Source organism: Danio rerio, chromosome 4 (assembly GCF_049306965.1).
Source record: "Danio rerio strain Tuebingen ecotype United States chromosome 4, GRCz12tu, whole genome shotgun sequence".
In the NCBI taxonomy this organism is placed as follows: Eukaryota; Metazoa; Chordata; class Actinopteri; order Cypriniformes; family Danionidae; genus Danio; species Danio rerio.
Window position 1 is genome coordinate 49570339 of NC_133179.1, and position 13569 is coordinate 49583907.

Genomic DNA, 13569 nt, shown 5'->3' on the forward strand with positions numbered 1-13569 from the left:
TCTAGCCTGATTGGTTAAAACACAGATAGACTAGGAGAATTTCCACGTGGGGTTTGTGCGTATATTCTGAACAATATCTTAAAGGTGCAGTGGGTGATCTGTCAAAATGCTAACCGCTTAGCATATTATCTTTGGACGGCGGCAAGGGACTGTGATTTAAAGCCACACCCCCTGAAATTGCGAACGCGCGCACCGCGTCATAACAGCAGACAGACAACCCCACTAGTTCATGTCATTTGCCAGTTAGTTAGTGCCAGCGCCATGCAGGAATTACATTTATTACTTAACCACACTTACATGCTATTTCAGAGTGAATATTCAGAGTAGCGATAAACAGTATAGGAAGGCTGTCATTGTTCAAAAATGACCAAACGTAAATATAAAAGCAACTTCAGCTCAATAAAGCAGGTTAGGCTGAAAAGCGCTATTTGCTGATGTTTTGTTGTTGAACTAAATATAAATATTTCTATAAATCATTATGAATGCTGTAAAATGACCTTATGAAACTGAAAATAATCACATCAATATTTCACCACAAGATTTCAGTGGCTGAACAACACGTCTGTGCATATAAGTCATTCATAACACAACACAATCTAACATCAGCTTAGCCTGACTAAAATAGTTTTAAAACTGAACATTACCTCTCTAATAGTAATATTTCCGCCATGGTGTTGTCCTTCCTTCAGCGTGCTAAAGTAACACCAATATTGATTCAGGTTTTTAAAAGTTTTAATTCAGCATTTGATTTCTCCCGGTCCGTCTTGGGACCGCGCGCGGTCGCTTATACAGACGGGCACACGCTAATGGCTTATGCGTGATATGCGTGAACAGATGCACAGAAGTCCGAATCTACATCTGCTGACAGACAGCCTGACCTGCTTATCGGAATTATGGGAGATGACAGTCCGACTCTATTTAGTTGGATGAACATTTTTTAGTTTTATGCTTTACCCAGAATATAAAAATACATATAAACACATTAAGATCATTTACTGTAATCATTACTATTGGACTGTGAAGAGACTTTTAACCAGAACAAAAATTAGTGATTGTCTTCAGAAATTCAGTTTCTGAAGATAATCACCTACTGCACGTTTAAGCATAAACGTCAGACATCCCTTAGACTGATTAAAGCTGACTCCAGACCTGTGAAACGGATCAACAATCAAATAGAACACACACACTTAAAGTATAATCTGTTACTTATTCAAGGCTGAGTGTACTCTCAGCCATCTTTATGAAAACTGGTTAAAAATTGGTATAGTCTACATTCAGGCAGTTATATTCTTATCATAGTCATAGTCTATCTTGAATAAAAAGTAGAATTACTTTAAAAGAATTAACCGTAAAAACAGCAAAATCACTTTAGACATTTTAGACAGTATTAACTCATAGAAATAACAATAGAAACAGTTGATTCCAGTCCTCAGCCCTCAGTTCCACTTAAAGGGTCACGAAACACCAAAACACATTTTTTGAGCTGTTGACAGTCGTATATGTGTCCCACACTGCTAAAAACACTATTAGGACACTTATATTTCACTAAAAAGTGTAAATTGGTTGTTTTTGCGTTATTTCAAGCAAATTCGTACTTCCGGTTTGAAACGAATTTTTGAAGCTGCGTCACGGTCATGACATAATAGCGTGTATTCCAGTGTGCAGACTGGGCGTCTGTGCCAGAGTAAGTCTTATTACGTCTTACAGTGTGTTGCATTAATGCATGAGTAAGGCTTGGTTCAAACCAATCAGCGCGCTCTATTGTGCAACTTCATTAATATTCATTACTGTCAGAGTGTAGACGACAAAGACGCCACGTTGTGTTGGCAAAACAAGCGTGAAGTGTTGCTTTTATAGTTTGCTGCAGTTAAGTTTCATTTTCATTTTCTCTCTGTGAGAGCGCAGACTCGTGTGGATTAAGTGTACGCGACGCGCGACAACAATAACTTACGTGTCTAAGGAGGATTATTGTTTACCTGAGAGCTGTTCTGATCTGCTAACGCTGAGATCCGGAGTAGCAGTCGATTCTGTTCCCTTCTGGAATTCCAGTTCCCCCTCCACGAAGCGTATCCGCTAACAGCGTATGCGGACACAGCCGGATTTGCGGGCACCGGATTCGCTTGTAACGTTAGTCTCCTCTAAATAAAGACGCAGCTCTAGTTGCTGGTGATTGTCCTGTCTCTACAGATTTGGTAAGTGAGCGACCAGCGCTCTTTGTTTATTCAGTTCGTATTTTATTCGTATCAAACAAACTATTGCACCGAGTGTAAACAAGTTTGCACTAACAGTTACAACCAAACTATAACCTCGTGTTGGATTGTGTGACCGGAATAACACACGCGGTTTTCTGACGCTACCTGCCGTGTGCATCTAAGTTTCCGGGAAATGCAGAGTTTTTTTTTCTCTCATTCGCCGTGCGGTATCAAACATTGCATGACGAATACAAATATCTCGTTTGTCGCGAGGGACATGAATGAATTCCCTGAATGAAAGAGCCAAACTGCAGTTAAAGTCCACCATTTAATAATTTGGCAAATAATTCGACTACAGATGTCCATGTAAACACAGTCACATTGTCCGCTGTGGGTGTGTGTTTTGACTCTGAAATTCAGCGCGCCCAAATAGACACTCCCACACCAAGCCTCTTTTCTTCCTCCGACACTCCCACCTAAACAGAGCTGGACACGCCCACTTTTCTGACTTTTTCCAAAGTAGAGGTGTGAAAACACCCTGCTGAAACGAGGGGGTTTCATGGCCCTTCAAGGTCTCTGTGACCTCTGACCTAGTTTGGTGGATTCTGATAATAGTTATAAAGAGACAGGCAAATGTACTGAACATTCTTATATTAAGCAATGTGTTACCTTATTCATTAATTAAAATAATTTCAGTTAAATACTCATTCAAATGATGAAATAATTATATTTAATAAAAAAAAATAATGAGAAACAAGATGATGAGAAAAGGATAAACGTTGGTCCATGATAAGAGGGATTGGAAAGCAGAAATCTGAATCCTTCAGCAGGAGAACATGTGTTTCAGGATTGGAGGTTCAGTGGTAGAATTCTCCCCTGCCAGGCGGGAAACCCAGGTCCGATTCCCGGCCAATGCAGTTGCTCGTTTGTGTTGCTACTCTTCCAGCTGGAAGTAACAGCCTTGTGGCAGCCACACAACACAAAGCCAAGAAACAACATTGGTCAGTATTGGTGGTTCAGTGGTAGAATTCTCGCCTGCCATGCAGGAGGCCTGTGTCTGATTCCCGACCAATGCAATTCTTGTTTTGTGTTGCTACTCTTCCAGCTGGAAGGCTAACAGCCTTGCAGCAATCACACCCCACTAGGGCAGTAGCATAACCATATCAACATTGGTGATTTTGGTAGAAATCTTGCCTGCCATGTGGGAGACCTGGGTTCGATTCCCTGCTAATGCAATTGCTGTTTTGTGTGGCTCCTCTTCTAGCTCTGGTTGACGGCCTTTAAGCACTCACACAACACAAAAGCAAGGAAGAACATGGGTCAGCATTAGTGGTTCAGTGGTAGAATTCTTGCCTGCCTTGCGGGCGACCCGAGGCCGATTTCTGTCCAATGCAATTCCTCTCTTGTGTTGCTACTCTTCCAGCTCTTGGTAACAGCCTTGCAGCAATCACACCCCGCTAGGGCAGCACCATAAGCATATCAGCATTGGTGGTTCAGTGGTAGAATTCTACCCTGCCATGCCGGAGACCCGTGTCCGATTCCCAGCCAATGCAATTCCTTTTTTGTGTTGCTACTCTTCCAGCTCTGGGTAACAGCCTTGCAGCAATCACACCCCACTAGGGCTGCAGTAAAAGCTTATCAGCATTCGTGGTTCAGTGGTAGAATTCTTAGACCTAGAGTCGATTCTCGGCTAATACAAGTGCGATTTTGTGTGGCTCCTTTTTCAGCTCTGGTTGATGGCCTTTTAGCACTCACACACTACAAAGGCAAAATACCATATCGGTAAGCATTGGTGGCTCAGTGGTGAAATTCTCGCCTGCCATGTGGGAGACCCAGGTCCGATTCCCGGCCAATGCAATTCCTGTTTTGTGTTGCTACTCTTCCAGCTCTGGGTAACAGCTTTGCAGCAATCACACCCCACTAGGGGAGCAGTATAAGCATATCTGTATTGGTGGTTCAGTGCTAGATTTCTTACCTGCTATGCGGGAGAACTTGAGGCGATCCCCGGCTAATACAAGTGCGTTTTTGTGTGGCTCCTGTTTCAGCTCTGGTTGACGGCCTTTTAGCACTCACACAACACAAAGGCAAGAAAAAGCATTGGTCAGCATTGGTGGTTCAGTGGTAGAATTCTCTCCTGCCACACGGGAGACCCGGGTCCTATTCCTGGCCAATGTAATTCCTATTTTGTGTTACTACTCTTCCAGCTCTGGGTAACAGCTTTGCATCAATCACACCCCACTAGGGCTGCAGTATAAGCATATCAGCATTGGTGGTTCAGTGGTAGAATGCTCGCCTGCCACGCGGGAGACCTAAAGTCGATTCCCGGCTAAAACATGTGCGGTTTTAAGTGTCTCCTGTTTCAGCTCTGGTTGATGGCCTTTTAGCACTCACACAACACAAAGGCAAGGAACAACATGGGTCAGCATTGGTCGTTCAGTGGTAGAATTCTTGCCTGCCACGCGGGAGACCCAGGTCCGTTTCCGGGCCAATGCACCTTCTGATTTTGTGTTGCTACTCTTCCAGCTCTGGGTAACAGCCTTGTATCAATCACACCCCACTAGGGCTGCTGTATAAGCATATTAGCATTGTTGGTTCAGTGGTAGATTACTTGCCTGCCACACAGAAGACCATGGTCCGATTCCCGTCCATTACAATTCCTGTTTTGTGTAGCTACTCTTCCAGCTCTGGGTAACAGCCTTGCAGTAATCACACCCCACTAGGGCTGCAGTATAAGCATATCAGCATTGGTGGTTCAGTGGTAGAATTCTCGCCTGCCACGCGGGAGACCCGGGTCCGATTCCCGGCCAATGCAAGTGCTGTTTTGTGTTGCTACTCTTCCAGCTTTGGGTAACAGCCTTGCATCAATCACACCCCACTAGGGCTGCAGAATAAGCATGTCAGCAATGGTGGTTCAGTGGTAGATTTCTCCCCTTCCCCATGAAAGACCCTGGTCAGATTCCCGTCCCTTCCAATTCCTATTTTGTGTTGCTACACTTCCAGCTCTGGGTAACAGCCTTGCAGCAATCAAAACCCACTAGGGCTGCAGTATAAGCATATCAGCATTGCTGGTTCAGTGGTAGAAATCTTGCCTGCCACGTGGGAGACCTTGAGTTGATTCCTGGCTAATACAAATGCAGGTTTGTGTGGCTCCTTTTTCAGCTCTGGTTGACGGCCTTTTAGCACTCACACAACACAAAGGCAAGGAAGAACATGGGTCAGCATTGGTGGTTCAGTGGTAGAAACCTTGCCTGCCAGGCGCGATACCCAGGTCCAATTCCCAGCCAATGCATTTCCTGTTTTGTGTTGCTACTCTTCCAGCTCTGGGTAACAGCCTTGCAGCAATCACACCCCACTAGGGCTTTAGCATAAGCATATCAGCATTGGTGGTGGGAGACCCGGGTCTGATTCCCGGTCAATGCAATTAATGTTTTGTGTTGCTACTCTTCCAGCTCTGGGTATCAGCCTTGCAGCAATCACACCCGACTAGGGCTGCAGTAACAGCTTATCAGCATTGGTGGTTCAGCGGTAGATTTCTTGCCTGCCACACAGAAGACCCTGGTCCGATTCCCATCCATTACAATTCCTGTTTTGTGTAGCTACTCTTCCAGCTCTGGGTAACAGCCTTGCATTAATCACACCCCACTATGGCTGCAGAACAAGCATTTCAGCATTGGTGGTTCAGTGGTAGATTTCTCGCCTGCCACGGGTGAGACCAGGGTCCGATTCCTGGCCAATGCAATTCCTGTTTTGTATTACTACTCTTCCAGCTCTGTGTAACAGCCTTGCAGCAATCACACTCCACTAGGGGCGCAGTATAAGCATATCAGTATTGGTGGTTCAGTGGTAGAATTCTCGCCTGCTACGCTGGAGACCTTGAGTCGATTCCCGACTAATACAAGTGCGGTTTTGTGTGGCTCCTCTTTCAGCTCTGGTTGACGTCTTTTTAGCACTCACACAACACAAAGGCAGGGAAGAACATGGGTCAGCATTGGTGGCTCAGTGGTAGAGTTCTCGCCTGCCACGCAGGAGACCCGGGTCAGATTCTCGGCCAATGAAAATCCTGTTTTGTGTTGCTACTCTTCCAGCTCTGGATATCAGCCTTGCAGCAATCACACCCCACTAGGGCTGTAGTAAAACCATTTCAGCATTGGTGGTTCAGTGGTAGAATTCTCGCCTGCCACGCGGTGGACAAAGAGTTGATTCCTGGCTAATACAAGTGCGGTTTTGTGTGGCTCCTTTTTCAGCTCTGGTTGACGGCCTTTTAGCACTCACACACTACAAAGGCAAAAAACTATATCAGTAAGCGTTGGTGGCTCAGTGGTAGAATTCTCGCCTGCCACGTGGGAGACCCGGGTCTGATTCCCGACCAATGCAATACCTGTTTTGTGTTGCTACTCTTCCAGCTCTGGGTAACAGCCTTGCAGCAATCACACCCCACTAGGGTTGCAGTAAAACCATATCAGCATTGGTGGTTCAGTGGTAGAACTCTCGCTTGCCACGCGGTAGACCTTGAGTCGCTTCCGGGCTAATACAAGTGCAGTTTTGAGTGGCTCCTTTTTCAGCTCTGGTTGACAGCCTTTTAGCACTCACACAACACAAAGGCAAAAAGTAACATCGGTCAGCATTGGTGGCTGAGTGGTTGAATTCTCGCCTGCTATGCAGGAGACCCAGGTCCGATTCTCGGCCAATGCAATTCCTGTTTTGTGTTGCTACTCTTCCAGCTCTAGGTAACAGCTTTGCAGCAATCACACCCCACTAGGACAGTAGTATAAGGATATCAGCATTGGTGGTTCAGTGGTAGATTTCTCACCTGCAACGCGGAAGACCTGGGTCCGATTCCCGGCCAATGCAATTACAGTTTTGCGTTGCTACTCTTCCAGCTCTGGATAACAGCCTTGCATCAACCACACCCCACTAGGGGCGCAGTATAAGCATATCAGTATTTGTAGTTCAGTGGTAGATTTCTTGCCTGCCACACAGAAGACCCAGGTCCATTTCCCATCCATTACAATTCCTGTTTTGTGTAGCTACTCTTCCAGCTCTGGGTAACAGCTTTGTATCAATCACACCCCACTAGGGCTGTAGAATAAGCATTTTAGCATTGGTGGTTTAGTGGTAGAATTCTCGCCTGCCATGTGGGAGACCTAGGTCTGATTTCCGGCCAATGCAATTCCTGTTTTGTGTTACTACTCTTCCAGTTCTGGGTAACTGCTTTGCATCAATCACACCCCACTTGGGCTGCAGAATAAGCATATCAGCATTGGTGGTTCAGTGGTAGAATTTTCGCCTGCCACGCCGGAGACCTTGAGTCGATTCCCAGCTAATACATGTGCTGTTTTGAGTGGCTCCTGTTGCAGCTCTAGTTGATGGCCTTTTAGCACTCACACAACATAAAGGCAAGGAACAACATTGGTCAGCATTGTTCGTTCAGTGGTAGAATTCTCGTCTGCCACGCGGGAGACCCGGCTCCGATTCCCGGCCAATGCACCTTCTGATTTTGGTTGCTACTCTTCCAGCGCTGGGTAACAGCCTTGCAGCAATCACACCCCACTAGGGCTGCAATAAAACCATGTCAGCATTGGTGGTTTAGTTGTAGAATTCTCGCCTGCCACGTGGTAGACCTTGAGTCGCTTCCCACCTAATACAAGTGCAGTTTTGTGTTGCTCCTTTTTCAGCTCTGGTTGACGGTCTTTTAGCACTCACACACACAAAGGCAAGGAAGAACACGGGTCAGCATTGGTGGTTCAGTGGTAGAATTCTCGCCTGCCACGCGGGAGACCCGGATTCGATTCCCGGCCAATGCAATTCCTGTTTTGTGTTGCTACTCTTCCAGCTTTGGGTATCAGCCTTGCAGCAATAACACCCCACTAGGGCTGCAGTATAAGCATATCAGCATTGTTGCTTCAGTGGTAGATTTCTTGCCTGCCACACAGAAGACCGTGGTCCGATTCCCGTCCATTACAATTGCTGTTTTGTGTAGCTACTCTTCCAGCTCTGGGTAACAGCCTTGCATTAATCCTTGCAGTGCTCCTTCATTGCTGAGCTTGACTTGTCATTTACTATCGCCCACCCACTCGTCACATTATGTAAGAAATTAGCGGAGGATAGACCCGCCTTGGTGCATCTATCTGTCTCCAGGCAGCACGCAAGCTATCTTCTTACACACGGCATCTTGCCAGAGTTTAAAAAAAACGTGTGTCTGAGAAGCTTATGAATGGCATGTTTTCAGTCAACATTGACGAGGCCACGGACAAAAGTATGGATAAAATTCTTAATGTACTGGTCCGATTTTATGAAGAGGATGCAGGCAGTGTAAAAACACAGCATCTTGCCAGCAAAAAAGTAAATATTGCGAATGCCTCAGCTTTGATGCTGGAACTAAATGACGTCCTGCACTCATATGGGCTAAAGTGGAGGCAGGTCACCAGTATGCTACTAGACAATTGCGCAGTGATGAGGGGGAAGAAGTTGGGGCTTGAGACCCTAGCTAGAAAGGAGAACCCCAATCTGTTGGACATTTTGGGAGACACTGTCCATATGGTGTCAAATGCGGCTAAGGCTCTCATGAGCCCATTTCAATCAGAGGTGGAAGATTTTTGCTCTGATGTTTATAATGACATAGAGAAGTCCCCAAAGCAGAAGGAGATTTTGCATAATTTCAGAGTTTACTCCATCTCCCCCCCCAAGAGCTTGATAAGGCCCATTAGTAACCGATTCATTCAGATGCCTGAAGTCTGCAGTAGAATGAATGAACTACTGGATGTACTCGTGGTGCACTACTATCATGTCCTGGACCCAAATGAGGAACACAAATACAGGTAGGCCTAATAAAACTCTTTTTAATAATAACAGGTGTGATGTATTTAATGTTCGTTATTTAGTTTAGTTAGATTAAGCTCATTATGGAATGTACAGGAGGCCTAATGATGCAACATCTTTTGAGATATTTTTTTAAATGGTTATGGTAGGTGTTAGGAAAATAGCAAATTATCAGCATATTAAGGTAATAGGCTATATATATATATATATATATATATATATATATATATATATATATATATATATATATATATATATATATGTGTGTGTGTGTGTGTGTGTGTGTGTGTACTACAGAAGGCTTCTTAATCAGGTTTTTGAGCGGCATGACCTCACAACTGAGGAAAAGGCCAGGATAGTAGTTCTTCAGAAAGAGCAGGCAGCAGCGTCCCGGACGGGAACACAAGTTAACCAAGACCGAAAAGATCGCATCTCTGTGCTCATTTCAGAGTTTGACAGAGTAAAAGTCTTGATTCACTTATACAGAGGTATCTTTTGTATGACTAGGCAAACTTAATGCAACTTGAACTTGATGTTGTATTGGTTACATATTTTTGTGTTTTTAGTGTTTGTAGTCCACTAGCACCTGATCTAACAAATTACCTAAGTCATGATACAATGAAACAGTCAGGTCTTTTCTACAGCAACAATAACCAAATTAATGAGAATATGATCAACATTTAAGTACTGTGTGATGTTGTGAAGAACAATGTATCAAGGTAACAGTTTCCTATAATTTACTCCTGTACATGAAAGTGAGTAACATATTCAAAAGCCATCTCTGTAGTCTCATTACAGAGTCTAATCTAATTTTTATTTATCGGAGGATGCAAGACCTAGACTTGATACCTAGAAACATATGATGTCACCTCAAAGGCTATTTTTTGCATTGTGTCAGAAAGAAAAATGCTTTGTTATACAGTCATCTTGGAATATATCAAAAAGTAATTCCCTCTGTTATATGTATGACAGTATGACTAGTGTTCTGATCTAATTAATGTTTTGCTGGAAATAAATTTAGTTGTATTATTATTTAGTTACAGTATATATTGTATTTTAAATACATAATCATACTTTTGTTCAGTTATTTCCCACACCAGTCATGAGTTTTAATTGCTCAAATTGAATTATTTATTTTTTCTTATATTTGCAGGGGTCCTTCTGACATTTCAGAGATTTGTCAAAAAGCTTCAACATGAAAAGCCAATGGTGCATTTGTTGCATGTGGAAATGGTGGCCCTTGTTAAAGAGCTCCTGGGCAAATTTATGAGACCAAAGGCTGTTCCACTGAGTCACAAGGAGATTCTCAAGGTTGATGTACGGAGCAGGGATTTGCAACTGCCAAACCAGAGGCTCTCTGTTGGACAATTCTGCTACAATTCAATGAACAAAGCTCGTGTGGAAAGGAAGGTATGGGTTGGACATATCTATGACTCTCTCAGAGAAGGGTATCTGAGGTCAGCAGAGTTTCTGCTAAAAAACCTTCCCCTGGATAACATCATATCGCCGTCTCTAATTCAATCCGATGCAGTTGTTGGAGCATTCACTACATTAGGAAAGGCCTTGCCAAATGTTGTCCCTCCAGAAGAGATTGGTCAGCTGGTTGAAGAATGTCGGGCCTACCAGATGGATGCGGACATGCTTCTTCGTGTACCAAACTACATTGAAGGGGACTGTCGAGTTGATGTAGACTGGTGGAGCCATGTTGCTTCCTTGAAAAATGCAAAAAGAGGTGTGAGGTATCCCACCCTGTGCAAACTTGTTAAAGCGCTTTTGTCCATTTTTACAGGCCCCTTGGTGGAAGCATCATTCAATTTAATGGATGATATCCTAGAGTCTGACAGGTGCTCCATTAATGTGGAAACATATGAGAGCCTCGCAGTGATCAGGTCCACACTTAAGGCCAGGGACTGGACAGCCTCAACTATGAACATTGACCAGCCTTTAGGGCGATCCTGCCTTTCCTCATTCCAAAACTACCAATTACATTTAAAGAAAACGAAAGAGACTGCACAGGCACTAAAGCAGAAAAGGCTTAGTGAGGCAGCAAGGATTCTGTCCTCAAAGGAGGCAAACAAATTGGCTCAACAGGCCCGAAAAATCAAAAGGCCAGCAAAATCCTCTTCTGCACAAGCCTCCACTTCCTCTGCTCAACAGGCCCTCCTGAAAAAGAGAAGACCACCCCAATCCTCCTCTGCACAAGCCTCCACCACCTCTGCTCAAGCCACCACCACCTCTGCACAAGCCACCAACTCCTCTGGTCAACAGGCCCTGGAAGACCACCCCAACCCTCCTCAGCACCAGTCTCCACATCATCTGCACCAACACAGTTTTTACTCTCTTTTATCAATCCAAAGCATCATCAAACATGTTAAAAAGAAAAGGTTCTGAGGACCCAAAACAATGTTTATCAAAAAGGAAGAAATGAAGGGATGGAGACATGTTTTCCACACTGTCTTTTACAGTTATTTATTTTGTTTTTTTCAGTTCAGTGGTCACCATTTGCATGTTTTGGACCAAAAACTAAGTTCAGAAAGGAAAAAATAAAGGGAAGGAGAAATGTTTTTTTGTTAATCCCATACTGTCTTTTACAGTATACTTATTTATTACGGTTTTTCAGTTGAATGGTGCATATTTTGCAATTAAATTTGTTAAAGAAAAATGAATGTGTGTCCTTTTCATGTCCTTTAGTTAATCAATTCCTGTGTACTTTGGAGTACTATTATTGCCACTTACTGACCTGTCTTGGTATGGCTGTAGCATCTGTAGCATTTACTTCCAGTGATTGTTCTAAGATGGGCTAATAATGTCAATCTAGGCACTGAACATATTGAGAAGAAAATGCTAGGTTTTCTTGAATAATACTGGGGGCATAATGCAAATAGGAAAATATCTAAAAAGAGCCACTTGACAATAATGAAGATCAGGGTTACACATAGGCTGTTAATATATTTGGGCCCAGGGGCCCACAAGTTATGAGTTAAAAGTGCGTTGCATACATAGTACCCCCACCCCTACTCACCTCAGGGGCAAGGAAAAAAAGTTCAGGCTCAGGAATTTTTTCCACTATCAGCCCTGCAACTGTTACGAACAAGACTATATATATATGAAGTGAAACGGGCCGGAGTATAGTAAAAAGGGTTGGAGTGTTGTTCACTTGCTTAACAATTAAAGCAGTTCACATTGAGGTTGCTGATTGTTTGGACATTGACTAACGCATTAATGTATATATACTTATATATAAATATATATACAGTCTTGTATCAGTTATTTATAAAAAAAAAATGGGGGTGGGGGGAATAAACAGGGAGGCTAATAACTCTGACTTCAACTGTATATCTGTGTGTGTATGAGTATATGTATATGGCTACTTTTATACTTTTTTTCGCAAAAGATTCTGACTTTCGTGCAGGATTGATTCTGCTGTCCCATGTCTTCAAAGAAAAAGTTGAGAATTTGATCACACTGGGAGAGGTATGGAACTTAGCTGAACTCTCGCTTTCTAATAGTCTTGATACATGTTTCTTATAGATGGTTAACTTTTTTTTTTTTTTTACTTTTTACAGTGTGATGCTGAGACTCCATACCCAACCATACAATTGGCAGAAACTGACTGGAAAATGGCTTTCTCCAAGAGGGCACAATTTTTTGTCAAAGTGGATGGTGTGGAGGTGTGCAGGGCAATGGGAGCTGAAGAAGGAATCATTGCAGCCTTCAGTGCTTATTATGTATTCAACTTGGCTTATCCACCATATATGAAGAATACACTGACCTTCCTGCAGCATGCCATAGCCAAGATTACTGAGGAGGGTGGCAAGCCCCTTCCAATAACGGTCACCCAAATAATTAATATCCTGTGCTAAAAATGCCACAGCCATATCGATGCACAAGGTGTGGAAGGAAAACCTTCACCTTAATGAAACTAATTCAACATGTTGGCCTGGTTCACAACCATGAACCAAATTTCAACATCACTTGTGGACTGAATGATTGCAAGTCATCTTTTACACTATATAAGTCTTTTAGGCGTCATGTCTATCGAAAACACAGGAAGCTTGTTCTGCCTCGTGATGACCTGGATGCTACTGAAAACATGGACCATGATTTTGAAAACATTGACTGTCACAATGATCTGGAAAATACCAACGAGCTACAGCCTTTGGCAGATGAAATGCCTCCACCTAGTAGGAATGAGCTTTTGGCTAACTTTAAAAAAAATCTCTTCAGTTTAATTCTTAAATGTAGAGAAAAAAATCACATTCCTCAGACTGTCCAGCACGAAATAGTTAATGACATGAATTTTTTATTTTGTTATTTTAAAGAAAATTACGACTCTTTTATTTCTTACCATCTCTTCAAAAAAAATGGGTTCAACATTTCAGAATGTCCTGAAACCAGACAAATGGTACAGTCAAGGGACTTCTTTGAAGAAGCTTCAAAAATTGTTAGCTCTCCACACATGTTAAAAGAGCACTGTAAATCTAAGCTTAGGCTGATTGAACCAGTACATCACATTTTGAGGTCACCGAGTGGACACAAAGTAGGCACCTATTCATAT

At 43.2% G+C, this 13569-nt stretch overlaps 2 non-coding genes across 2 annotated transcripts; both read left to right on the plus strand.

The window, feature by feature from the left end:
* Positions 1–4933: 4933 nt before the first annotated feature.
* On the plus strand, positions 4934–5004 carry trnag-gcc (transfer RNA glycine (anticodon GCC)). Its single transcript has one exon. It is a non-coding gene; the product is annotated as a tRNA-Gly (tRNA).
* A 2921-nt stretch (positions 5005–7925) lies between these two features.
* trnag-gcc (transfer RNA glycine (anticodon GCC)) lies at positions 7926–7996 on the plus strand. The gene has a single exon. It is a non-coding gene; the product is annotated as a tRNA-Gly (tRNA).
* Positions 7997–13569: the final 5573 nt, after the last annotated feature.